At 48.9% G+C, this 27,145-nt stretch overlaps 1 long non-coding RNA gene across 1 annotated transcript in view; it reads left to right on the top strand.

Moving 5' to 3' along the window:
* The first annotated feature begins 6,368 nt into the window (after nt 1-6,368).
* The window catches only part of LOC140468633 (uncharacterized), a 62,286-nt gene continuing 41,509 nt past the window's right edge, over nt 6,369-27,145 (top strand). Inside the window, exons 1-3 of the long non-coding RNA XR_011955760.1 lie at nt 6,369-6,490; nt 7,473-7,588; nt 14,765-15,204. This is a non-coding gene — a long non-coding RNA (uncharacterized lncRNA). The remainder of the gene's footprint in view (nt 6,491-7,472; nt 7,589-14,764; nt 15,205-27,145) is intronic.

The following is a 27,145-nucleotide window of genomic DNA, read 5'->3' as shown; positions in this document are numbered from 1 at the left end:
CACTCTTTTCTCATTCAATATAAAATTTTGTTTTCTGTCTTTATAGTCTGTTTTCTTATGTTCTATCTTACTTTTCTTTATAGCTCTTCTGTGGCTTTCTGTTGACCTTTATAGTTTTCCCAGTTCTAGTTTCAGGCTGTTTTTGGCCACTTTGCATGCTTTCCCTTTCAATTTGATTGCTTTCCGTAGATACCCATCACAGAGTATGCCTTTTCTTACAGTCCTTCCTTTTCACTGAAATATATCATTGCTGAGCACTTTGTAAAGTGCCTCTGAAAATCTTCCACTGCTCATAAACTGTCCCACCATAAAATCTTTGTTTCCAGTCTACTTTATCCAGGTTCTCCCTCATTCTATTGTAGTTCCCTGTTTTGAAGCACAGGACCCAGGTGTTAGATTTTATCTTCACACTCTCCATATGTATTCTAAATTCAACCATACAGTGATCACTTCTTTCAAGAGGATCCCTAACTCTGAGGTCATTAATTATTCCTGTCTCATGGCACAGGGGCCAAATGCTGGATAGATTGCTCCCTTGTCAGTTCCATTTCATACTGTTCAAGAAAACTATCATGGATACACTTAATAAACTCAAGGCTACCCTGACTGAGCTGGTTCGACCAAACTACATGTAGATTAAAATCACCCATGATAATAGCTGTACCATTTTACCGGCAATAGTTATTTCTTTGTTTATTCCCCATCCCAATGTGATGTTATTATTTGGTGGCCTGCACACAACATCTGTCAGTGACTTTCTTGTTGGAATTTTGAATGCATCATTCCAGTTTCTCCGAATGTACAGCAATAACAACAACTATTTGCATTGAATGGAGTCTTTTACAATGGCAAATCTCCCAAGGTGCTTCATGGATGATCAAAATATTGATTAAAGAGAATGATTTTAAAATACATCTTAAAAGGAGGATAGAGAAGGTGAGGGAGGGTATTCCATAGACTTCTGCCCTTGACAGCACCATTCGTGGAGTGATACAGGTGGGGTGGGTTGGAAACGGAATGTGCAAAGGGGAAATGGAGGAGCACAGGCAGTGCGTAAGGTCTTAAGGACAGAGAAGGTTCCAGACTGAGTCTGTCTGTCTGAGGGTATGGCTGCCTCATGGAGTTTGAAGCACTGCAATGGGTCCATACATGTCACGTTAGTCGAGGAGTGTATAACGGTGGCTGAGAGAACTTTTGATGAGGACTGGTCTCCTGAGGTAGTGTGGGCTGAGGTTAGAAACAGAAGAGGGGAGGTCACACTGCTTGGAATTTATTTTATATATAGGCCTCTGCAGAGTTCCAGGGAGGTGGAAGAGAGGATTAGCAAAATTATTCTGGATAGGAGTGAAAGTAACAGGGTGGTCATTATGGGGGACTTTAACTTCCCCAAAATTGACTGGACATGTTATTAATCTAATACGTTGGATGGATCGGTTTTTATCTAATGTGTACAGGAGGGTTTCCTGACACAGTATGTTGAAGGGCCGACAAGAGGGGAGGCCACATTGGATCTGGTCCTTGGTAATGAACCAGACTAGGTGTTTGATTTAGTTGTAGGTGAGCACTTTGGAAAGAGTGACCATAATTCAGTTAAGTTTAGTTTAGTGATGGAAAGGAATTAGTACATGCCACAGGTCAAGAGTTATTGATCAGGCAAGGGCAATTATAATGCTATTAGGCAAGAATTAGATGCACAGAATGGGGTAGCAAAATGCAGGGAATTCAGACAATGGAAATGTGGAGCTGGTTTAAGGAACAGATATTGCGTGTCCTTGATAGGTATGTCCCTGTCAGGCAGGAGGAAGTGATAAGGTAAGGGAACCTTGGTTTACTGTGGAAACTGCATCTCTTGTTACGAAGAAGAAGGAAGCTTTTAAATGTTGATGAGGCAAGATGGTTCAGATGAGGAGATGGAGAATTACAGATCAGCTGAGAAGGATTTAAAGAGAGAGAGTTAAAAAGAGCAAAGAGAGGACACGACCAGTCTTTAACATATAGAATAAAAGAGAACCCTTAAGCTTTCTATAGGTATGTGAGGAATAAAAAGATGATTAGGGGGGTAATAGGGCCAATCACAGACAGAATGGGAAGATGAGTGTTGACCCTGTGGAGATCGGAGAGATGCTAAATGAACATTTCTCATCAGTTTTCACTCAGCAAAAGGAGAATATTGTAGAGGAGCAGAATGAGGTATGAGATATTAGACTAGAAATCATCAAGGTTAGTTATGAACAGGTGTTATCAATGCTGGAAGGAGTGAAAATGGACAAGCATAGCCTTTGGCTTGGATATTTGAGTTGTCATTGTCTGCAGATTTCGTACCAGAGCAGTGGAAGATTGCAAATGTTGTGTCCTTGTTCAAGAAGGGCAGGAGAGATGATCCAGGTAATTATAGACCAGTGAGCCTTACTTCTGTTGTAGGAAAGGTTTAGAAAAGGATTATAAGATTTAAAATCATCTGGCAAACATCAATTTGATTTCAGATAGTCAACTTGGTTTTGTCAAGGGCAGGTCATGTCTCACAAACCTCTGAGTTTTTTGAGACGGTCATCAAGCTTGTAGATAAGGGTAGGGCATTTGACGTGGTATACATGGACAAAAGTAAAGCCTTTGACAAGGTTCCACATGGTAGGCTGTTGGAGAAAATGCAGAGGCATAGAAACAAGTCTCACTACGAGAGCAGATTTGTTCAAGCAAATTCGAAGGCAGGTTTGCAGATGGGAAAGCAAGCAAGAAAGCTCCGTTCTTGTCCATGTAAAATTCTGCAGTTGAATAACAAAGCAGTTTCTGCCCAGTTTCAAACTGGGGACCTTTTGCGTATGAGGCAAACGTGATGAGTCCAGTTACTGGTCATGTGCCACCAGGATCTGTTTTGGGACCACTGCAGGTATAGGTGAATGGATTAGGAAATTTGCAGATGACACTAAAGTCAGTGTAGTAGTGGACAATGTGGAAGAATGTTACAGGTTGCAAGCGGACTTGGATAAACTGCAGAATTGGGCTGAGAGGTGGCAAATAGAGTTCAATGCAACTAAATGTGAGGTGATGCACTTTGAGAAGAATATCAGGAAGGCTGAATACTGGGTCAATGGAAAAAATCTTGGTAGTGTGGTGTGCAGAGGGATCTTTGAGTCCATGTACATAGATCCCTGAAAGTTGCCACCCAGGTTGATAGTGCTGTTAAGGCGGCAAACGGTGTGTTCGGCTTCATTCGTGGAGGGATTGAGTTCCGAAGTTGAAATACCATACTGCAAGTATACAAAATGCTGGTGCAGCTACACTTGGAATATTGTGTTCAGTTCTGGTGCCCATATTTCGGGAAGGATCTGGAAACATTAGAAAATGTGCAGAGGAGATTTACCAGAACATTGCCTGGTCTGGAGAGAAGGTCTTGTGAGGAAAGGCTGAGAGACTTGAAACTCTTCTCATTGGCAAGAACAAGGCGAGAGGGGATTTGATAGAGATATACAAGATGATCAGAGGATTAGAAAGGTAGACAATGGAGGTATTTTTCCTAGGATGATGACGTCAGCATGGGGGGAATGGGGGTGGAACCCTGCTCATGACTCCACCTCCATTTCCCCCATCCATTTACAGGCTCCGCCCCTACTCCCAGCTCCACACTCACACCAGATCCCAGCTCCCAGACCTGCCGAGTTTTCACCATCCCTCCAGACCTTCCCCTCACTGGGGACGAACGATCAGATCTTAGCAAAGGCCTCACCTTCATCCCCCTCCGTCCACTCATCAATGAATTTAATACACGCCGTGACATCGAACAATTCTTCTGTTGCCTCCGTCTCCGAGCTTACTTTCACAATCAAGACTCCGGCCCACCTTCCGAGGACCCCTTTGCCCATGTCCAACACACTGCATCCACCTGGACACCTCGCGCTGGCCTATTACCTGCCCTCGACCTCTTCATTTCCAACTGCCGCCAGGACATTAACCGCCTCAACCTGTCGTCCCCCCTCCCCCACTAAAACCTCTCACTCTCACAACGCGCAGCCCTCCAATCCTTTTGCTCTAATCCCAACCTCACCATCAAACCAGCAGATAAAGGGGGCGCAGTGGTAGTCTGGCACACTAACCTTTACACCGCTGAAGCCAAACGCCAACTCGAGGACACCTCTTCCTCCTGCCCCCTCGACCATGACCCCACACCCCTATCACCAAACCATCATCTCCCAGACCATGCAGAACCTTATCGCCTCAGGAAATCTCCCAGCCACAGCTTCCAACCTCACAGTCCGGGAACCCCGCACTGCCCGGTTCCACCTCCTTCCCAAGATCCACAAGCCTGACCACCCTGGCCGACCCATTGTCTCAACATGCTCCTGCCCCACTGAACTCATCTCTACCTACCACGACACTGTCCTATCCCCCCTAGTCTAGGAACTCCCCACATACATTCGAGACACCACCCACGCCGTCCACCTCCTCCAAGACTTCCGTTTCCCCGGCCCCTAATGCCTCATCTTCACCATGGATATTCAATCCCTCTACACCTCGATCCGCCATGACCAGGGACTCCAAGCCCTCCAGTTTTTCCTCTCCCGACTTCCCCAACAGTACCCTTACACCAACACTCTCATTCATTTGGCTGAACTGGTCCTCACCCTTAACAAGTTCTCCTTTGAATTCTCTCACTTCATCCAGAACAAGAGGGTAGCCATTGGAACACGTAAGGTCCCCAGCTATGCCTGTCTCTTTGTTGGCTGTGTAGAACAGTTGATCTTCCATAGTTACACCAGCACCACTCCCCACCTCTTCCTCCGCTACATTGATGACCGCATTGGTGCCACCTCGTGTTCCTGCGAGGAGGTTGAGCAATTCATCAACTTCACCAACACATTCCACCCTGACCTTAAATTTACCTGGACCATCTCTGACACCACCCTCCCCTTCCTACACCTCTCCATCTCCATTAATAATGATCGAATTGACACTGATATTTTTTACAAACCCACCGACTCCCACAGCTACCTGGATTACACCTGTTCCCACCCTACCTCTTGCAAAAATGCCATCCGGTATTCCCAATTCCTCCGCCTCTGCTGTATCTGCTCCCAGGAGGATCAGTTTCACCACACAACACACCAGGTGGCCTCCTTCTTTAGAGACCACAATTTCCCTTCCCACATGGTTAAAGATGCCCTCCAATGCATCTCGTCCACAACCCACACCTCTGCACTCAGACCCCACCCCTTCAAACATAACAAGGACAAAACGCCCCTGGTGCTCACCTTCCACCCTACCAACCTTCGCATAAACGAAATCATCCGCCGACATTTCTGCCACCTCAAAACAGACTCCACCACCAGGGATATATTTCCCTCCCCACCCCTTTCTGACTTCCGCAAAGACCGTTCCCTCCATGACTACCTGGTCAGGTCCACGCCCCCCCACTACCCACACTCCCAATCTGGCACCTTCCCCTGCCACTGCAGGAATTGCAAAACCTGCGCCCACACTACCTCCCTCACCTCTATCCAAGGCCCTAAAGGAGCCTTCCAATTACCTCAAAGTTTTGCCTGCACATCCAGTAATATCATTTATTGTATCCGTTGCTCCCGATGCGGTCTCCTCTACATTGGGGAGACTGGACACCTCCGAGCAGAGCACTTTAGGGAATATCTTCGGGACACCTGCACCTCTCAGGCCTCTCGATCCAAGATTCGGGATAGTTTCAAGATATCACAAGGCATCGACTCTAACTTCCCTTGTCCCTGAGCCTGCTGAGTCACGCCTGAATCAACTCTGCAATTGGGAGGAAGGGGCTGGACTGGAGGACCGAGCAGCGGCCGGTCCGCCAACCAGAGTGAGTGAGGAGCGGGACCAAAGCATTCTCGGGGTTGAACGCTTCAGGATTGGTCAGAAAGCAAACTATTTTGCAGAATTGATCATCCTCACGACACAGTGGAGCATGACACCTCTCCCATGAATCAATGTGAGATTTTTAAGAAATAGTTGAGATGTGAATCTGATAACGTACATTAGGGAGATTTAAACAATCCTGAGAGAAACACATGGGTGATTTTGAAATAGTGTAGGGGGACGAGCTGAGAATAATTCACAGGTCGGTTTACACAAGTCGAGTAAGAAACTTATTTTGAAACTCCCAGAACAATTGGTAATTTACATACCTGGCTAGCATGGTTAAATTGGATCGATCAATCTATTTGCATATAAACCACTCAATGATTGCAACTCGACAGAGCATTTGTTAATGACTATTATTTCACCCATGATCCTGTGCAGTTATGAATATTGTCGATAAACTCACTGGCAATCTCAGACGCACGCGCAGTTTGGTTTCCATACAGAGCATGCGCACTGTCACATTGATCAGGACACTGAGAAAGATAGACATGGAGCTGCTTTCTCCGGCAGCGGCTGCGATCAGCTTCAGAGAGCGGCGCTCAGAGTTGTTGTCTGGGAGCCAAGCTGGGAGAAAGGAGCGGAGAGATTTCACAAGTCCTGGAATCAGGTTAAAAATAACTCGAAAAAGACCCTCCAGGCCTGGGTCAGGAGGCGGCGGTCTCTGATCAGGGAAGGGGCCCAGGGTCACGGCCGCCATTTGTTTGAGGGAAGAGGGAGCGCGGGCCTGAGGGCCGCCATCTTGAGAAGGTCAAGGTGCAGGAGGGCGGGGCTCTGGGGGTCTGTAGAACAATCAGAGGAAAGGGAAGCCCCATTGTTATTGATTAATTCCACGAACACAGCGTCACTGGGCGATCCTGCAGGAATATCCTCTCTCAGTCCTGCTGGGATGTTTCACCCCATCAGAACCAGCAGCTCTCCTCCTCTCTCAGCTCCCCTTCTGTCCTTCCTGCAGCATCTGTCCCCTGGAACATTGAGCTGCCTGTCCTGTCCCTCCCTCAGCTGGATGTTTCTGTAATACCTGTGATATCCCAGTCCCATCTTAGATTACTTCATTAAAGACAGGAATTCACCCGATGGATTTTTCTTAACATAAGCAATTGTTTAATACTCACTTACAGGTTTTTAATTACATCATTTTTGAAGCATTTCCTTCTCATTCAATCATTTGCAATGGTGGGATTTGAATTTGTGTCCAGAGAACACTTGCTGAGTTTCTGGATAAATTGTCACACATTAATGCCACTAGGCCATCACTTCACCTGCTCACAGTTTGTATATCCCAGTGCAACATGAATCAAAACCCTTTCTTCCTGCACAATTGTTTGACCCAGCACTCTGGTGATGTGACTCGGTACCTCTCCATGTGGTATCCCTCACTGTGTGGGTCTAATTGCTGCCTCTGTCAGCGTCTCTCACTTTTGAAGCTACTCCAGATCATGAGCCAACAGAGTTCTCCACTCCAGAGAGATGAGGCAGCACAGGTCAGGAATGGAGACTGGGATTTTCCAGATCTCTGTGGGGCTCAGTGCCATTCTATGTGTAGCCCTCAAAGCATTAGTCTATTCTGACTATTTCTGTGTCTTCTACAGGTACTCATGGTGTTCCTGACTCAATAGACTTGCCAACTGCAGGTTGGGACGATGGTTGGTCAGCCAGAAAGACAAAGTCAGGGAGTTCGGGTGTCTTCAATAAATCCTGCTGCCAGGTAAGATCATTCCAGTGCACAGAGCAGAAAGTAATAAGGGGGATCCAAACATCAGCTAACAAGACATGACATAGAGAAAGTGCTGGAGGGGGAGCACAGTACAGACACACCCCAGGCTCAATCACCAAGCCTGCTGCAAGTTTTGTTGTAATGAGACAGCATCGGGAGTTCCCAGTTATCAGTCCAGGCCTGTGCTTTCTTAGGGAGCATCAGAACAACTGAGGGGAAAGCAGGCCTCCCACGAGAGGGTGGTAATGCTGCCTGGGATCTTTCTGTTCCCTATTCCTTCTCCAACACTGTATCTATGGCTTATATTGAGGACCAGTGTCTTCAATCATTCTAACTCCTATAACAGTTCCTATCTCTGTCATCCCCTCCCCTCTCAAAAATTATTTCACATATTTGAAACCTCCAGTCCAGATGACCATCCCTATCACTGTAACTTGCTTCAGTCTCTACAACATGCCTTGTCTCGATAGTCCCCTCCTCCAATAACTGGAGACATGGGGTCTGTTTTTGTGCGGCATGACCCTTCGGCCGAGGTTCCCTAAATGGAATGATTTGCATTTGCCTGTGTTTGGCCCATACCCCTTCAAACCTTCTCCTCTCCATGTACCTGCTCGAGTGTCTTTTCCATGTTGTAATTGTACTTGTTTTCACCATTTCCTCTGGCAGTCCATTCCGTCTATGCACCATCTTCTGTGGATAATGTTGCCCCTCAGCTCCCTCTTTAAATCCTTGCTCTCACACCTCATGTTTATGCCTCCTGCTATGGACACACCTACCCTTGGCTATTCACCTTACTTAGGTCCTACATGGTTTCATAAACCTTTATAAGGTCACCCCGTGGCCTCCTCTGCCCAGCAGAAATATTGACAACAATGTTACAAATATCTCCAACTCATGTACTCAATGCTCTGACCAATGAAGACAAGTGTGCCAATTGCCGCGTTCAACACCCTGTCACCCTGTGATGCCAGTCCAAGGAACAATGTAGCTGCACCCCTTGGTCTCTCCCTTTTCTACAACACTGCCCAGGGCCTGACCATTACCTGTGTTAGTCCTCCTTGGTTTGTCTGAACTAAATCCAACACCTGAATTAAACTCCATCTTTCATTCCTTGGCCCACTGGCCCAGTTGATTACCATCCCCTTCGATAACTATATTTCCTGCCCACTCTTCCACTCATCTTGGTATCCATAAACGTACTAACAGGGACTCCTATATTTTCACTCAGATTGTTTATGTAAATGGTGCACAACAGTGGTCCCAGCACCAATCCTTACAGCACACTGCTGGTCAGAGGCCTCCAGTCTGAACAACAACCCTCTTCCACCACCCGCTGTCTCCCACTGTCATCCCATTTTGTATCCAGTTGGCTAGCTCTCCCTGATCCCTTGTGATCTACCCTTACTAACCAATGTATCATGCTACACCCTGACCAAGGGTTTGTGGAAGCCCGAAACAACGTCTGTTGCTCTGCCTTCATCGATCTTTTTGGTCACATCTTGAGCAAACTCCAGTCAAGTTTATGGGACATGTTTTCCCACGCACAAAGCCATGCTGGCTGTCCGTATTCAGGCCTTATCTTTCCAAATGCATGGACGGCCTACCTCTCAGAATGACCTCGAACAACTGACCCACCCTGATGTCTCGCTCATCAGTCAGTAGTTCCCTAGCTTTCTCTTGCAGCCTTTCTTAATTAATGACACAACATTATAATCATAGTCAGAGAGTCAGACCGCACTGTTTGGTTAAACCTAACCATACATTAAAACTGATCTCATCCCACCTTCCTATTCCTGGATCATATCCCTTCAAACCTTTCCTATTCCTGTACTAATCCAAATGTCTTTTGAACATTGTAATTGTCCCCATGTTCACCCCTTCCTTGGGAAGTTCATTTCACACACAACCCACTCTCTGTGTAACAATGTGCTTCTCATGTCTTTCTTTTTATATGTCTCTCCTCTAAACTTAAAAATGTAGTGCCTTGTCTTGAAACTCCCCTGTCCATGGGAAAAGACAACTCCCATTAACTCTATCTATCCCCCTCATGATTTTATAAACTTCTATGAGGTCATCTGTCAACATTCAGATTTCAGTGAAAAATACCAACCTATTCAGCCTTTCTTTATACTGAAGCCTTTCGTACCCAGCCACATCCCAGTAAATCTCCTCCCAACCCTTTCCAGCTTAATAATATCCTTCCTATAACTGGGCAACCAGAACTGGACACAGTCTTCCAGAAGAGGACTCACCAATGGCCTGGATAATCTCAATGCGACTTCCCAACTCCTACATCCAAAGGACTGAGCAATGAAAGCAAGTGAGGCAAGCACCTTTTTTAAAACTATCCTGTCTCTCCATGTTGCAAACTTTAAAGAATTATGTAGCTGAACCCTGAGGTCCCTCTGTTCTACAACACTACCGAAGGTCTTGCCATTAATTGTATAAGTCCTGCCTGTGTTTGTTGTTCCAAATACATTACCTCGCATTTATTCAGATTGAACTCCATCTACAGTTTTTCAGCCATTCACACATTTCATCAGGATCCCTTTGTAATCTCAGAAAACCTTCTTCACTGTCCACAATGCCACCCTCCACTCTATCAGCCAATCACACATAGCTCTCTATGGTACAAATATCTCTGCTAGGGACCCTACAATTTCTTCACCAGCTTCCCACAATGTCCTGAGATACATTTGATCAGTTCCTGGGGATTTATCTACCTTTGTGTTTTAAAACCTCCAGCACCTCCTTTTCTATAATGTGTACTCATTTCAAGACGTTGAGTCATAGAGATGTACAGCACGGAAACAGGCCCTTCGGACCAACTCCTGCATGATGTTTCTAGTCACATTTGCCACAATTTTGCCAATATCCCTCTGAACCCTTTTTCTATTCATACACCCATCCACATGCCTTTTCAATGTATTTCTATCAGCCTCCACTATTTTCTCTGGCAGCTTATCCCATCCACTCTGCGGGAGACCGTTGTCCTTTAGACCCCTTTGAAAAGTTTCCCTCGCCTGGGGAAATGACCTTGTCTATTGACCCTGTTGATGACCATCATGATTTTAAACACCTTTTATCGGTTAACTCCTCATCCTCCCATGTTCAAATGAAAACAGCCCCAGCCTATTCAGGCTTTTCCCTGAAGCACAAACCCTCCAACCCTGGCAACATCTTTGGTCATTTCTTCTGAACCCTTTCATGTTCCACGACATCCTTCCGATGGCATTGAGACCAGAATTGTATACAGTATTCCAATAGTAGTCAGGCCAAACACTGTTTAGTTCCCTGAGTGCCCCAGTCTTTATCCACAGTAAGTTCCAAAGTGAAATATTTGTTTTGGATCTTGTAGTTTCCCACATCGTTGCCTTCATTGATCATTAAGGAGACTGGGTTTGTCCCGAGCTCTTCTTTTGCTCTTAATACACTTGTAGAGTCTCTTTGGATTCTCCTTAACTTTCTCTGCCAAAGCGATCTCATGTCCCCTTTTTACATTCCTGATTTCCATCCTAAGTGTATTTCTACAGCCCCGATGCTCCTGAAGGGATTCCCTTGAGTCAGCCAGTTATATCTGACATGTGAACCCTTTTTCCTTGACCACAGCCTCGAAACTCAGTCAGTGTTTCCTAATTCAGTCAGCATTGAGCTGCACACTAACAGCAACACGCTGGTGCTGAACGCTCCTTTTATCTCGGTTTTAAAATATTCCTACTTGCCAGACTTCCCTTTATCTGCAAATAGCCTCCCCAGATCTACTTTAAAAATTCATGTCTAATACTATCTTGTTCCATTGAATAACTTTAACTTGTGGACCAGGCCTGTCCTTTTCCATCACTATTTTCAAATGAATATAATTGTGGTAACTTTCCAAAGTGCTCCCCCACTAACACCTCAGTCCCAAGGGGAGGTCAGGTTTAGCCCCATTCTCCAGTTGGGACACTTACAGAACACACTTAACAAATTCCTTCCATCCAAATGCTTAACTTAGTAGCAATCACAGTCCAGGTTTGGAACAGTACAGATCCCCTATCATTACAACACTATTATTCTAAGAGATATCTGAAATCTCCTGACATATTTGCTCCTCCATTTCCCATTGCCTATCACTGTAGTACGAACGGAGAAAACTAATGGCCAATTTTTATTTCTCAGTTCCACTAATATCGCTTAACTGGGCGATCCTACATGAATCCTCCCTCTAGGTACTGCTGGGATGTTTCCCCCCAATCAAACCCACCAGCTCTCCTCCTGTTTTCCCTCCTGTTCTATCCTTCCTGTAGTATCTGTCTCCGGAACATTGAGCTGCTGCTCCTGTTGCTCCCTCAGCTGTGTTTCTGTAATACCTATGGGATCCCAATCCCATGTTCCCATCCATGCTCTGGGTTCATCTGTCTTCTCTGTCTGGCCCTTTGCATTGAAATAACTGCAGTTTAAACCACCAGTTTTCCCTAGTTGTCTGCTATGTTCTTGCCTGCCTTGTCTACTTATATTCCTCTCTTAAACATTTTTACCAGCTTCAACTTTCTTACTGGCCTTACTTTGGTGTCACACAGCCCTGCCAGATGAGGTTAAATCCTCTCGAGCAGCTCCAGCAACGTTCCCCCCAGGATGTGAGTCCCCTTCCTGCTCCCAGTTCAGGTGTATTCCTCACCCTGTCTACCTGTGCTGACATCTTCAGACATCCAGGGACTTGCCCACCAAGGTCCCTGTATTCCTCAGTACTCCAGGAGGCGCTACCATTCATGATGTATATTATTCGTTTATTAGACTTCCCACAGTGCATTACCTCACAGTGATCAGAAGTAAACTCCATCTGCCATTACTCTGCTGAGTTTATCATATGATCGATATCAGACTGCAGCCTGAGTCCATCCCCCTCACTGTGGACAATACCCTCACCTTTCATGTTATCTGCAAACTTACTAATGTTACTTTCTGCTTTCACATCCGAGTGATTAATGTCCATAATGAACAGCAATGGCTCCTGCACAGATCCCTGTGGTACACCCGCTGGGCAAAGGCTTTCAATCACAAAACCAATCCTCCACCATTTGTGGAGCCAATTTACCAACTTACCTTGGATCCCATAGGATCTTCCCTTTTGGAGCAGCCTTCCGTGTGGGACCTTGTCAAAGACCTTAATGAACTCCATATAAACCACATCATCTGCACTGCCCTCATCAATATCAGAGGACAGTCGTCTAGCAAATCCATACAGACAATCCCAAATGAAATTGTGCGGGTATCCGTTTTTGGCGAATACATTGTATAGGTGTTCTTCTTCCTCTTTTTGCAGTTCTGGTGTACTGCAGTGTGTTGTGGCCCATTTGAACAATGTCTTGATGCAACTTCTTTTGTGTGTGCTGGGATGGTTGTTTTCGTAGTTTAGGACATAGCCTGTGTGTGTGGCTTTCCTGTATACCTTTGTGGTCAATTCTCCGTTCGGTGTTCTCTGTACCAAAACGTCTAGGAATGGGAGTTGGTTGTCCTTTTCTTTCTCTCTAGTGAATCGGATTCCTGTGAGTGTGGCATTGATGATCTGGTGTGTGTTCTCTATTTCTGTGTTTTTAATGATTACAAATGTGTCATCCACCTATCTGACCCAGAGTTTGGGTTGAATTTGTGGTAAGACTTTTTATTCTAATCTTTGCATTACCGCTTCTGCGGTTGTTGACAAGAGATGGGTGAGCCCATGGGTATGCTGTTAATTTGTTCGTATATCTGGTTGTTGAATGTGAAGTGTGTTGTGAGGCACATGTCCAGTAGTTTGAGTATGCCGTCTTTGTTGAGAGGATACTATGGGTCTGAGTGGGATGTCTGGATTGTGCACTTTAGGTAGTCCATGGAATCTGGGGGTGTTGTTGCTTTCAGTTTTCATTCTCTGTAGGTCAAACCTGGTTATCTGTCCGTTTTTTTGTAGGCTTCTCAGTGTGTTGATTATCCTATTGGTGAGCTGCGGAGTGGGGTCAAACTCCACGCAATTTCATCCACAGATGCCTCAGGGAAAGACAACGGAACAAAGACATGCCGCAACCCAAAGGATTAGCCACACTACCATACATCAAGAACAGTTCGGAACTGGCAGCCAGACTGCTGCGACCACTAGGACTCATAACAGCACACAAACCAACAGCCACTCTCAGACAACAACTCACCAGGACGATGGACCTGATACCCAGCATGAGCAAAACCAGTGTAATGTACAAAATCCCATGCAAGGACTGCACAAAACACTACACAGGACAAACAGGAAGACAGCTAACGATCCGTATACATGAACACCAACTAGCCACGAAACGACACGACCAGCTATCCTTAGTAGCCACACATGCAGATGACAAGCAACGTGAGTTCGACTGGGACAACACTACTATTATAGCACAAGTCAAACAAAGAACAGCCAGGGAATTCCTAGAGGTAAAAACAATGACTGCAGATGCTGAAAATCAAATACTGGATTAGTGGTGCTGGAAGAGCACAGCAGTTCAGGCAGCATCCAACGAGTAGCGAAATCAACGTTTCGGGCAAAAGCCCTTCATCAGGAATAATTTATTCCTGATGAAGAGCTTTTGCCCGAAACGTTGATTTCGCTGCTCGTTGGATGCTGCCTGAACTGCTGTGCTCTTCCAGCACCACTAATCCAGTATAGGGAATTCCTAGAGGCATGGCACTTATCCACAGTTTCAATCAATAAGCTCATCAACCTGGACCCAATATACCGGCCACTGCAGCGGACAGCTGGAACTGACAACCGGAAGTGGCAGATACAAATCACTATAAATGCCGGAGGAAAGATCACAGAAGCGCTTCACAGGAGGCTCCCAAGCACTGAGGATGTCACCTAGACAGGGGACAAAATATCTGCAACATAAATTCCCAACTCGGTGAACAGAACCACAACGAGCACCCATGCTACAAATCTTCTCACAAACTTTGAAGCCCTGTTGACTCTACAAAGCTCCGTCATGAACAAGCCACCATCTCGCTATTTCCTTTGCCTTTTTCAGTGTCTGCAACTCTCGCTGTATCTTCCAGGAACATTCTTTAGTTAATGCAGGTCTGCCGAGCTCCCCAGATAACCTGTTTCATCCCCTACAGCTCCCTCAATCACTGTAACACTCTCTGCTCTGTCTAATCCTCCTCTTTCCCACTGTCTTCCAGGCACAACGACGATCCTGTAAGAGAGCAGTGCGGAATGGGATGTTATAAATCTCAGCTGAGGCTTGATACCTACCATTACCTGTGAGCCACAAGGGGAGAGAACCTGAGCGAGTGCAGCACAAATCGGGAGAATATACATCAGTAGCGAGGGTCAAGGCCGACTGGGACTTGGAGTTGGATAAAAAGCAGAGCAGGAGGCTCGAAATCAGCACCGAGTCACAGAGGGAGTGACCGTGTGAGGGAGCAACTTGGAGCAGGAGCATGAGGCTGACTCTCACCTGGGAGAATATAAATCAGCACTGAGGATCGAGGCCTAGTTGTACCTGGGAGTCACAGAGATGGTGACACTGTGAGGGAGCAGACTGGAGTGAGAGCTGGACGATTACACGTCCGAGGAGACACATCACTGTGTGCACGTGTCCCTCCATTGTTCTGTGTTTGTATGTGTGTGTGTCCCTCCCTCACTGTGTGTGTTTGTACCTCCCTCGCTGTGTATGTGAACATGCCCCCCCTCACTGTGTGGGGGTGTGAGCCTGTCCCGCCCTCACTGTGTGGGGGTGTGCGCGTGTGTCCCGCCCTCGCTTTCTGTGCGCGCGCGTGTCCCGCCCTCGCTTTCTGTGCGCGCGCGGGGGTCCTCCCCTCGCTCTGAATGTCTGTGCATGCGTATCATTCACTCACTTTTTTCCTGATGTCCCTCAGCCTCCGACGCCACAGCCCCAGCCTGTTCAGCCCCTCCCTGTAGCTCAAATCCTTCAACCCTGGCAACATCCTTGTAAATCTTTTCTGAACGCTTTCAAGTTTCACAACATTTTTCCTGATAGGAAGGAGACCAGAATTGCACAAAATATTGCAACAGTGGCCTAACCAATATCCTGTATAGCCGCAACATGACCTCCCAATTCCTAGAAATAATACTCTGACCAATAAAGGAAAACATACCAAACGCCGCCTTCACTATCCTATCTATCTGCGACTCCATTTTCAAAGAGCAAGGAACCTGCACTCCAAGGTCTCTTTGTTCAACAACACTCCCTAGGACCTTACCATTACGTATATAAGTCCTGCTAAGATTTGCTTTTCCAAAATGCAGCACCTCGCATTTATCTGAAGTAAACTCCATCTACCACTTAGCCCATTGTCCCCAGATGGTCCAGATCCTGTTGTAACCCTCTTCGCTGTCCACTACACCTCCAGTTTTGTTGTCATCTGCAAACTTACTAACTGTATCTCTTATGCTCTCATCCAAATCATTTATGTAAATGACAAAAAGTAGAGGGCCCAGCACTGATCTTTGTGACACTCCACTGGTCACAGGCCTCCAGTCTGAAAAACAAACCTCCACTGCCATTTTCTGTCTTTTACCTTTGAGCCAGTTCTGTATCCAAATGGCTACTTCTCCCTGTATTCCATGAGATCTAACCTTGCTAATCAGTCTCCCACGGGGAATCTTGTCGAATGCCTGAGTGAAGTCCACATAGATCACATCTATGACTCTGCCCTCATGAATCTTCTTTGCTACTTCTAAAAAAACTCAATCAAGTGCGTGGACATGATTTCCCACAGACAAAGCCATGTTGACTATCCCTAATCAGTCCTTGCCTTTCCAAATGCATGTACATCCTGTCCCTCAGGATTCCCTCCAACAACTTGCCCACCACTGAGGTCAGGCTCACCTGGCTTATAGTCTATAGTTCCCTGGCTTGTCTTTACCACCCTTCTTAAACAGTGCCACCACGTTTGCCAACCTCCAATCTTCCGGCACATCACCTGTGATTATTCATGATATAAATATCTCAGTGAGAGGCCCAGCAATCACTTCTCTAGCTTCCCACAGAATTTTCGGGTACACCTGAATCAGGTCCTGGGGAGTTATCCACCTTTAACAGTTTCAAGACATCCAGCACTTCCTCCTCTGTTTCTCTGGACATTTTGCAAGATGTCACCATCGATTTCCCGACAGTCTATATCTTCCATGTCCTTTTCCACAGTAAATACTGATGCAAAATATTCATTTAGTATCTCTCCCATTTTCTGTGGCTCCACATAAAGGCCGCCTTGTTGACCTTTCAGGGGCCCTATTCTCTCTCTAGTTACCCTTTTGTCCTTAATATATTTGTAAAAGTTCTTTGCATTCTCCTTAATTCTATTAGCCAGACCTATCTCATGTCCGCATTTTGCCCTCCTGATTTCCCTCTTTAGTATACTCCAACTTCCTTTATACTCTTCTAAGGATTCACTCGATCTATCCTGTCTATACCTGATATATGCTTCCTTCTTTTTCTGAACTAAACCCTCAATTTCATTAGTCATCCAGAATTCCCTATACCTACCAGCCTTCCCTTTGACCCTGACAGGAATATACTTTCTCTGGATTCTTGTTATCTCATTTCTGAAGGCTTCCCATTTTCCAGTGGTCCCTTTACCTGCGAACATCTGCCTCCAATCAGCTTTCGAAAGGTCTTGCTTAATAACATCAAAATGGGCCTTTCTCCAATTTAGAACTTCAACTTTTAGATCGGGCCTATACTTTTCCATCACTATTTTATAACAAATAGAATTACGGTCACTGGTCCCAAAGTGCTCCCCCACTGACACCCTGCCTTACTTCCCAAGAGTAGGTCAAGTTGTGCACCTTCTTAAGTAGGCACGCACACATACTGAATGAGAAAATTGTCTTGTACACACTTAAGAAATACCTCCCCATTTGAACCTTCACACTATGGCAGTCCCAGTCAATGTTTGGAAAGTTAAAATCCCCTACCATACCTACCCTATTCTTCTTACAGATAGGTGAGATCTCCTCACAAGTTTGTTTATCAATTTCCCTTTGACTATTGGGGGGTCTGTAATACAATCCTAATAAGGTGATCATTCCTTTCTCATTTCTCAGTTTCACCCAAATAACTTCCCTGGATGTATTTCTGGGAATATCCTCCCTCAGCACAGCTGTAATGCTATCCCTTATCAAAAATGCCACTCCCCCTCCTCTCTTGCCTCCCTTTCTATCCTTTCTGTAGCATTTGTATCCTGGAACATTTAGCTGCCAGTCCTGCCCATCCCTGAGCCACGTTTCTGTAATTGCTATGAGATCCCAGTCCCATGTTCCTAACCATTCCCTGAGTTAGTCTGCCTTCCCTGTTCGGCCCTTTGCATCTAAATAAATGCAGTTTAATTTATTAGTCCTATCTTATCCCTGCCTGCCCTGACTGTTTGACTCACTTCTGTTCTCAGCTGGACCTGTCTCAGGTCGAGCTCCCAAAATCCTCCCTGTGATTGTTACCATGTCCTATCCTTGCATTCCTCCAAATCCCTGTAAAGTCATCCCATTCCTAAAACCCTCCCTGGATATGTAATCTGTTCCAGCTTCCACAACCGTCCCTATCTCTGTAAGGCACTCCCCCGTCCCAGTTACAGCGGGCTGTAGTATCACTAAATGCCAGTAGTCACTATAATATCAGAGTAAGGTGTGAAAGCAGGAATACTGTACTGGGTTCGATGATCAGTCGTGATCACATTGAATGGTGGGACTGACTCTGTGGTCAAATGGCCGATACCTGCTCTTCTTTCCTGTGCTTCTCGATAAACTTACTATCCATATAACCTCCTTCAGTCCCCACAGCCCTCCCTATCTCCATAAACTCCATCAGTCCCCACGACTCTTCCTATCCATGTAACCTGAATCATTCCCCACAAACCTCCCGAACTCCATAACCGCCAAACGTCCCCACGACCCTCCCTATCTCCATAATCTCATCATGACCCAACGACCCTCCCATTCAGAGTAATCTCCTTCAATCCCCATGATCCTCCTGATCTGTGCAACCTCCTTCGGCCCAATAGCCCTGGAGATCTCTTTGGCCCCTTTCAGGCCCCGCATCATTCCCTATCTCCATAATGTCCTTCAGTCCCCACGACCCTCCCTATTTCTAAAACATCTATTACCTGTTGATCCTGTAAGCTACCTTTTTCCGATTGATAAACACGAACTCCCAAAGCCCTTTCTGCTGCCAGTCTGAAACCAAACAATGTTAGCCTGATCGTAGGTCGGGAGCTGAAATATGTTTGAAAGGATATGTCAATGAACAATAACTGGACCCTTAGAAACGCTTTTAAGAAAAAGAGAATGTGTTTTTGCACCTGTTGGCTTTTATTTTTATTGGTGAGAATATCAATGGCAGAATAGATACGGGTGTAGGAGCAGTTGTACTGAGGATACGGTTTACTTGAATTTTCAGAAACCTTTACACAAGTTTCAATAACGTCTAAAGAGTAACTTGTTAGAGAATAGGGCACCTTAACTGTCAGGAGGTGGGTGAGATATTAGACAAAAATAGTGTTGTCAGAATTTACTGTGGAGAAAGTCATGGAAGTTCAGGAACTTGGGGAAATAAATAGTGATGTCTTGGAAAGAATCTTCAACAGAGAAGAAAAAATGCTGGAATCTGAAAACAAATAAAGGTAGATCAATCCTCAGTCGCTTATTAGGTTGATCCTAGTATATTGTGGGAATCTGGGGAAGAGACTGCAGTGTCCCTAACAGAGATATTTATATTATCAACAGACACAATGAGTTACCGGAAGACTGGAGGGTGTTCCATCACTTAAGGGCTTCAGGGAGCAGCCAGGAAATCACAGCCCAGTGAGCCCAGTGCTGGGTAAGTTGTTGGAGGAGATTCTGAGAGAAAGGAGCTACATATATTTGGAAAGGCAAGGGTTGATTCGAGATAGTCAGATGGCTTTGTGAGTGGGAAACCATGTTTCACAAACCGGATTGACTCTTCGAGGAGTTGACCAAGAGATCGATGAAGGCAGAGCAGTCAGCGTTGTCTACATGAACTTCAGCAAAGCATTTGACAAGGTTCCAAGGGATGTAAAACATCTAGTCAAGAGGAAGAAGGAAGATAACTTTGGTTTGAGGAACCAAGGAGTAGAAGCAGGGCTCCAGAGAGTTACATGGGCCAGCTCGGTGGCTCAGTGGTTAGCACTGCTGCCTCACAGCACTAGGGACGTGATTTCAATTCCAGCCCCAGGCGACTGTCTGCGTGGAGTTTGCACATTCTCTCCATGTCTGCGTGAGTTTCCGACAGGTACTCCGGTTTCCCCCCGCAGCCCAAAGATGTGCAGGTTAGGTGAGTCAGCTGTATATATCTGTGTTTGTGTGCTTCTTCATGCGCATGTCGCTCCCCCACTGTATGTGCGTGTCCCTCTCTCGCTGTGTGTGTCTGTGTGTGTGTGTCTCCCTCGCTGTGTGTGTGTGCGTATGTGTCACTCCCTCGCTCTGCATATGCGTGTGTCCCTACCTCCCTCCCTGGCTCTGAGTGTATGTTTGTGTTTGTGTGTGTGTGTCCCGATTCCTGTGCGTGGCATTCCCTCGCTTTGTGTACATGTGTCGCCCCCTCGGGGTGTGTGTGTGTCCCTCCCTCGCTGTGTGTGTCTGTGTTTGTGTGCTTCCTCATGCACATGTCGTTCCCTCGCTGTCTGTGTGTGTGTGTCACTCCCTCGCTCTGCGTGTGTGTGTGTGTGTCCCTCCTTCGCTCTACGTATGCGTCTGTCCCTCCCTCCCTCGCTCTGTGTGTGTGTGTGTGTGTGTGTCCCGATTGCTGTGCGTGTGTGTGCGTGGCCCTCCCTCGCTGTGTGTGCATGTGTCGCACCCTCGCTGTGTTTGCGAGTGTCCTTCCCTCGCCGTGTCTGTGCATGTTCCCTCTCGCTGTGTGTGCGTGTCCCTTCTCAATTTCTGTGCACATGCACTCCCCCTCACCGTGTGTGTGTGTGTCCCCCTCCATCTCTGTTTGTGTGTCTGCCCCTCCATCGCTGTGTGTGCTTATGTATGACCCTCCCTCACTGTGTGTGTGCATGTCTTTCCCTCCCTCGCTGTGAATGTGTGTGTGTGTGTCCCTCGCTGTGAATGTGTGTGTGTGTGTCCCTCGCTGTGTGCGCGTGTCCCTCCCTCGCTGTGTGTGCGCGTGTCCCTCCCTCGCTGTGTGTGCGCGTGTCCCTCCCTCGCTGTGTGTGCGCGTGTCCCTCCCTCGCTGTGTGTGCGCGTGTCCCTCCCTCGCTGTGTGTGCGCGTGTCCCTCCCTCGCTGTGTGTGCGCGTGTCCCTCCCTCGCTGTGTGTGCGCGTGTCCCTCCCTCGCTGTGTGTGCGCGTGTCCCTCCCTCGCTGTGTGTGCGCGCGTGTCCCTCCCTCGCTGTGTGTGCGCGCGTGTCCCTCCCTCGCTGTGTGTGCGCGCGTGTCCCTCCCTCGCTGTGTGTGCGCGCGTGTCCCTCCCTCGCTGTGTGTGCGCGCGTGTCCCTCCCTCGCTGTGTGCGCGCGTGTCCCTCCCTCGCTGTGTGTGCGCGTGTCCCTCCCTCGCTGTGTGTGCGCGTGTCCCTCCCTCGCTGTGTGTGCGCGTGTCCCTCCCTCGCTGTGTGTGCGCGCGTGTCCCTCCCTCGCTGTGTGTGCGCGCGTGTCCCTCCCTCGCTGTGTGTGCGCGCGTGTCCCTCCCTCGCTGTGTGTGCGCGCGTGTCCCTCCCTCGCTGTGTGTGCGCGCGTGTCCCTCCCTCGCTGTGTGTGCGCACGTGTCCCTCCCTCGCTGTGTGTGCGCGCGTGTCCCTCCCTCGCTGTGTGTGCGCGCGTGTCCCTCCCTCGCTGTGTGTGCGCGCGTGTCCCTCCCTCGCTGTGTTTGCGCGCGTGTCCCTCTCTCGCTGTGTGTGCGCGCGTGTCCCTCCCTCGCTGTGTGTGCGCGCGTGTCCCTCCCTCGCTGTGTGTGCGCGCGTGTCCCTCCCTCGCTGTGTGTGCGCGTGTGTCCCTCCCTTGCTCTTTGTGTATATCCTCCTCACTGAGCGCATCTCCCCTCGGTGTGTGAATGCATGACCCCCTTGCTGTGTGTGCATGTGTCCCTCCCTCGCTGTGCCTGTGCATGTCCTCTCTCTCTCTCTGTGCGTGTGTCCCTCCCTCGCTGTGCCTGTGCATGTCCTCTCTCTCTCTCTGTGCGTGTGTCCCTCCCTCGCTGTGCCTGTGCATGTCCTCTCTCTCTCTCTCTGTGCGTGTGTCCCTCCCTCGCTGTGCCTGTGCATGTCCTCTCTCTCTCTCTGTGCGTGTGTCCCTCTCAGTTTCTGTGCACATGCCCTCCCCCTTGCTGTGTGTCTGCCTGTCCCTCCTTCCCTGTGTGTGCGCGCGTCTCTCCCTCACTGCGTGTCTCAGCAAGTCCCTCCCTCGCTGTGCCTGTGCATGTCCCCTCTCGCTGTGTGTGTGTCCCTTCCCCCCTGTTTGTGTGTACGTGTCACATCCTCACTTTATTGTGTTTGTGTGTCCCCCCTTCACTGCATGTCCCTCACTCGCTGTTTGAGTGAGTGTCATTCCGTCGTGTTGTGTGTATGTTTCTCTCTCTCGCTGTGTGTGTGCGTATCCCTCCCTCGTTCTGTGTGTGTGTGTTTACGTGTGTGTGTGTGTGTGTGTGTGTCCCCCTTTGCTGTATCTGTTTGTGTGTGTCTGTCCCTCCCTCGCTGTGTGTGTGTGGCCCTCCCTTACTGTGTGTGTGCACGCGTGTACCCCCTCACTGTATCTGTCTGTGTGTGTCCGTCCCTCCCTCACTATGCGTGCGTGTGTGTGTCCCTCCTCTGCTTTGCTGTGTGTGTGTGTGTGTACCCTCCCTCGCTCTGTGTGTGTGTGGTCCTACCCTCACTGTGTATGTGTGAGTTTCCCCTACTTGCTGTGTGTGTGTCCCTCTTGCTGTGCGTGCGTGTACGCGTGGCCCTCCCTCGTTGCGTTTGCATGTGTCTCCACCTCTTTGTGTGTGCATGTATCCCTCTCTTGCTGTGTGTGTGTGTGTGTTTGTGTGTGACCCTCTCTCGCTGTGTGTGCATGTCCCTCACTGGCTGTGTGTGCGCGTGTCCCTCTCTTGCTGTGTGTGTGTCTGTGTGTCCGTCCCTCTTGCTGTGCGCGTGCGTGCATGGCCCTCCCTCGCTGTGTGTGCATGTGTCTCCCCCTCGCTGTGTTTGTGAGTGTCCCTCTCTTGTTGTGTGTGGTGTGTGTGTGTGTCTCTCTCTCTCTCGCTGTGTGTGTTTCTGTTTGTGTCCTTGCGCATGCGCGTGTCCCTCCCTTGCTCTGTGTGTGTGTGTGTCCCTCTTGCTGTAAGTATGTGTATCCCTCTTGCAGTGTATGTGCATGTCCCACACTCGCTTTGTGTGTGTGTGTGTCCCTCTGGCTGTGTGTGCGCGTGTCACTCCCTCGCTGTTTGTGTGTGTGTGTGCGTCCCTCCCTTGCTCTGTGTTTCTGTCTGTATGTGTGTGTGCATGCCCCTCCCTTGCTTTGCTTGTGTGTGTGTGTGTGTGTGTGTGTGTGTGTGTGTGTGTGTGTGCGCGTGTGTGCATGTCCCTCCATTACTCTGTGTTTCTGTGTGTATGTATGTGTGCGTGCCCCTCCCTCGCTTTGCATGTGTGTGTCTGTCCCTTGTGTGTGTGAGTGCGTGTCCCACCCTTGCCGTGTCTGTGTGTGTCCCCTCTCACTGTGTGTGTGTGCCCCCTCTCAATTTCTGTGCACATGCCCTCCCCCTTGCCATGTGTGTGTCCCTCCCTCGCTGTGTGTCTGTAGGTAACCCCCTCACTGTGTATGTTTGTATGTCGCTCCCTCGCTGTGAGAGCAAGGGACGGACACGTGCACAGTGTTTGTGTGTGTGTGTATCTGTGCGTATCCCTCCCTCGCTTTGCATGTGTGTGTCCGTCCCTTGTGTGCATGTCCCTCACTTGCTGTGTGTGTGTGTGTGTCCCTCCCTCGCTTTGCGTGTGTCCGTCCCTTGTGCGCGTGTGCATGTACCTCCCTTGCTCTGTGTTTGTGTGTGTGTATGTATGTGTGTGTGACCCTCCCTCACTTTGTGTGTCCGTTCCCTTGTGTGTGTGAGTGTGTGACCACCTTGCTGTGTGCTTGTGCCCCACCCTTGCCGTGTCTGTGTGTGTCCCCTCTCGCTGTGTGTGCGTGCCCCCTCTCAATTTCTGTGCACATGCCCTCCCCCTCGACATGTGTGTGCTTGTCCCTCCTTTGCGGTGTGTGAGTGTCCCTCCCTTGCAGTGTATGTGCGTGTCCCTCCCTCACTGTGTGTCTGCGTGTATTCCCCTCACCGTAAGAGTGTGTGTTTGTCCATTCCTCACTGTGTGTGCGTGTCTCTCCCTTGCTCTGTGTTTGTGTGTGTGTGTGTGTGTGCACGCGTGTGTCCCTCCTTTGCTTTGCGTGTGTGTGTCCACATCCCTCGCAGTGTGTGTGTGAGTCCCTCCCTCGCTGTGTGTCAGCGTGTATCCCCCTCACTGTGTGTGTGTTTGCGTGTCCCTCTTTTGCTTTGCGTGTGTGTGTCCCTGTCCCTCGCTCTGTGTGTCCCTCCCTCGCCGTGTGTCTGCATGTATGTGCATGTCCCTCCATCGCTGTGTGTGTCTGCGTGTCCATCTTGCTGTGCGCGTGCGTGCGTGGCCCTCCCTTGCTATGTGTGCTTGTGTCACCCCCTCGCTGTGTTTGCGAGTGTCCCTCTCTTGCTCTGTCTGTGTCTGTTTATGTTTGTGTCCCTCCCTGGCTGTGTGTGCGCATGTCCCTCTCTCACCATGTGTGTGCGTGTCTTTCTCTCGCTGTGTGTGTTTCTGTGTGTGTGCTTGCGCATGCACGTGTCCCTCCCTTGCTCTGTGTGTGTGTCCCTCTTGCTGTGAGTATGTTTGTCCCTCTTGCAGTGTGTACGCGTGTCACTCCCTCGCTCTTTGTGTATGTGTGCGTGTCCCTACATTGCACTTTGTGTATATGCCCCTCACTGTGTGTGCGCTTCTCCCCTCGCTGTGTGAGTACATGTCCCCCCTTGCTGTGTGTCCCTCCTTCGCCATGTCTGTGCGTGTCCCCTCTCAATTTCTGTGCACATTTCCTCCCCCTCGCCGTGTGTGTGCACTTGTCCCTCCTTCCCTCTGTGTGTGTGTGTGTGTGTGTGTGTGTCCCTCCCTTGCTGTGTATGAGCATGTGCCTCCCTCACTGTGTGTGCATGTCCTTCCCTTGCTGTGTTTGCGTGTCCCTCCCATGCTCTGAGTGTTTATGTGTGTGTGCATGTCCCTCCCTTGTTGTGTGTGTCTCTCACTCGCTGCGTGTGTTTGTGTCCCTCCCTCACTGTGTGTTCACGTGTCCCTCCCTCGCTGTGCGTGCACTTGTCCCTCCCTCGCTGTGTGTGCACATATCCCTCCCTCGCTGTGCGTGTGCATGTCCGTCCCTCGCAGTGTGTGCACATGTCCCTCCCTTGCTCCGTATTTGTGTGTGTGTCCCTCCTTCGCTGTGTGTCTGCGGGTAACCCCCTCACTGTGTGTGTTTGTGTGTCGCTTCCTCGCTGTGTGTATCACACGCTCGCTGTGTGTGCACGTATCCCTCCATTGCTCTGTGTGTGTGTGTGTGTGTGTTTGTGTGTATGTATTTGTTCGTGTCCCTGTCTTGCTTTGTGTTTGTGTGCCCCCTCTCAATTTGTGTGCACATGCCCTCCCCCTCGCGCGGTGTGGGCTTGTCCCTCCTTCGCTGTGTGTCCCTCCCTCGCTGTGTCTGTGCATGTCACTCCCTTGCAGTGTGTGTGCGTGTTCCTCCCACGCTGTGTGTGTCCATGCTCCCTCCCTTGCTGCATGTCTCAGCGTGTCCCTCCCTCACTGTGTGTGTGTGTGTGTGTGTGTGTGTGTGTGTGTCCCTCGCTCTCTGTGTATGTGTATGTGCGTGTGCATGTCATTCCATCACTGTGTCTGTGTGTGTATCCCTTCGCTGCGTGTCCCTCCCTCGCTGGGTGTGTGCGTGTCCCTCCCTTGCTCTGTGTGTGTGTGTCCCTCCTCACTGTGTGTGTATGTGTGGGTGTGTCCCTCTCTTGGTGTGTTTGTGTATGTGCGTGTCCATCCCTCGCTGTATATGTGTGAGTTTCCCCCCTTGTTCTCTGTGTGTGTGTCCCTCTTGGTGTGCGTGTGTGTGCTTGGCCCTCCCTCGTTGTGTGAGCATGTGTCTTCCCCTCTCGCTGTGTGTGCGTGTGTCCCTCTCTTGCTCTCTGTGTGTATTTGTGTGTGTCCCTCCCTCGCTGTGTATGCATGACCCTCCCTGGCTGTGTGCGTGCGTGCGTGTTCTTCCCTCACTGTGTATGTGTGAGTTACCCCCTTGCCCTATGTGTGTGTATGTGTGTGTCTCTTAACTCTGTGCGTGTGTGTGTGTGTGTGTGTGTGTGGCCCTCCTTCGCTGCGTGTGCATGTGTCTCCTCGCTGTGTGTGCACATGTCCCTCTCTTGCTCTGTGTGTATGTGTGTGTGTTTGTGTGTCCATGTCCCTCACTGGCTGTGTGCGTGTGTGCCCCTCTCTCACTGTGTGTCTGCAATTTTGTACTTGCTCATGTGCGTGTTCTTCCCTCGCTGTATGTACGTGTTCCCTTCTTGCTGTATGTGTGTCCCACTTGCAGTGTATGTGAGTGTCCTTCCCTCGCGCTGTGTGTTTGTGTGTGTGCATGTGTGTCCCTCCCTCACTGTTTATGTGTCAGTTTCCTTCCCTGTATATGTGTGTTACTCTTTCTGTGCGTGTGTGTGGCCCTCCCTCGCTGTGTGTGCATGTGTCTTGCCCTAGCTGCTTGTGCGCGTGTCCTCTCTTGCTGTGTGTGTGTGTGTGTGTGTGTGTGTGTGTGTGTGTGTTTGCGTGTGTCCATGACCATCCCTGGCTATGTGTGTGCGTGTCCCTCTCTCGCTGTGTGTCTGTGTTTGTGTGCTTGAGCATGCGCGTGTCTATCCCTCGCTGTGTGTACGTGTCCTCTCTTGCTGTGTGTATGTGTGACCCTTTACAGTGTATGTGAGTGTCCGTCCCTCGCTGCGTGTGTGTGTGTGTGTATGCATGTCACTCCCAAACTGTGTGTGTGTGTGTGTCCCTCCTTGGCTGTGTGTCTGTGTGTATGTCCCTCCCTCGCTTCATGTCCCTCCCTCGCTGCGTGTGTGCGCGTTCCCCTCGCTGTGTGTGTGTGTGTGTCCCTTCCTCTCTGTGTGAGTCCCTCCCTCAATTTGATGTGTGCCTTCCTCGCTGTGTGTCTGCGTGTATCCCGCACACTGTGTGTGTGCATGTCCTTCCCTCGCTGTGTGTTTACGGGTATCTCCCTCACTGTGTATGTCCTTCCTTCGCTGTGTGTTTGCGTGTCGCTGCCTTGCTGTGTGTGTCCAACATTTGCACCATCAGTGGATTGGCCATCATAAATTGACTGTCGTATTCAGGAATGTGTGGGTTAAGTAAGTTCACCACGAAAAATGCAGGGTTTAATGTACAGGTAGAGAGGTGGGTCTGGGGAGAATGCTCTTCAGAGGTTTGGAATGGACTGGTTGGGCCGAATGGCCTGGTTCCACACGATGGCGATTCTATTCAGGTTATTGCCCAGCCCTGTCAACCA

Source organism: Chiloscyllium punctatum, chromosome 47 (assembly GCF_047496795.1).
Source record: "Chiloscyllium punctatum isolate Juve2018m chromosome 47, sChiPun1.3, whole genome shotgun sequence".
Taxonomy (NCBI): domain Eukaryota; kingdom Metazoa; phylum Chordata; class Chondrichthyes; order Orectolobiformes; family Hemiscylliidae; genus Chiloscyllium; species Chiloscyllium punctatum.
Note: the sequence above shows the minus strand (reverse complement) of the source record. Positions and strands in the feature narration are given on the sequence as shown.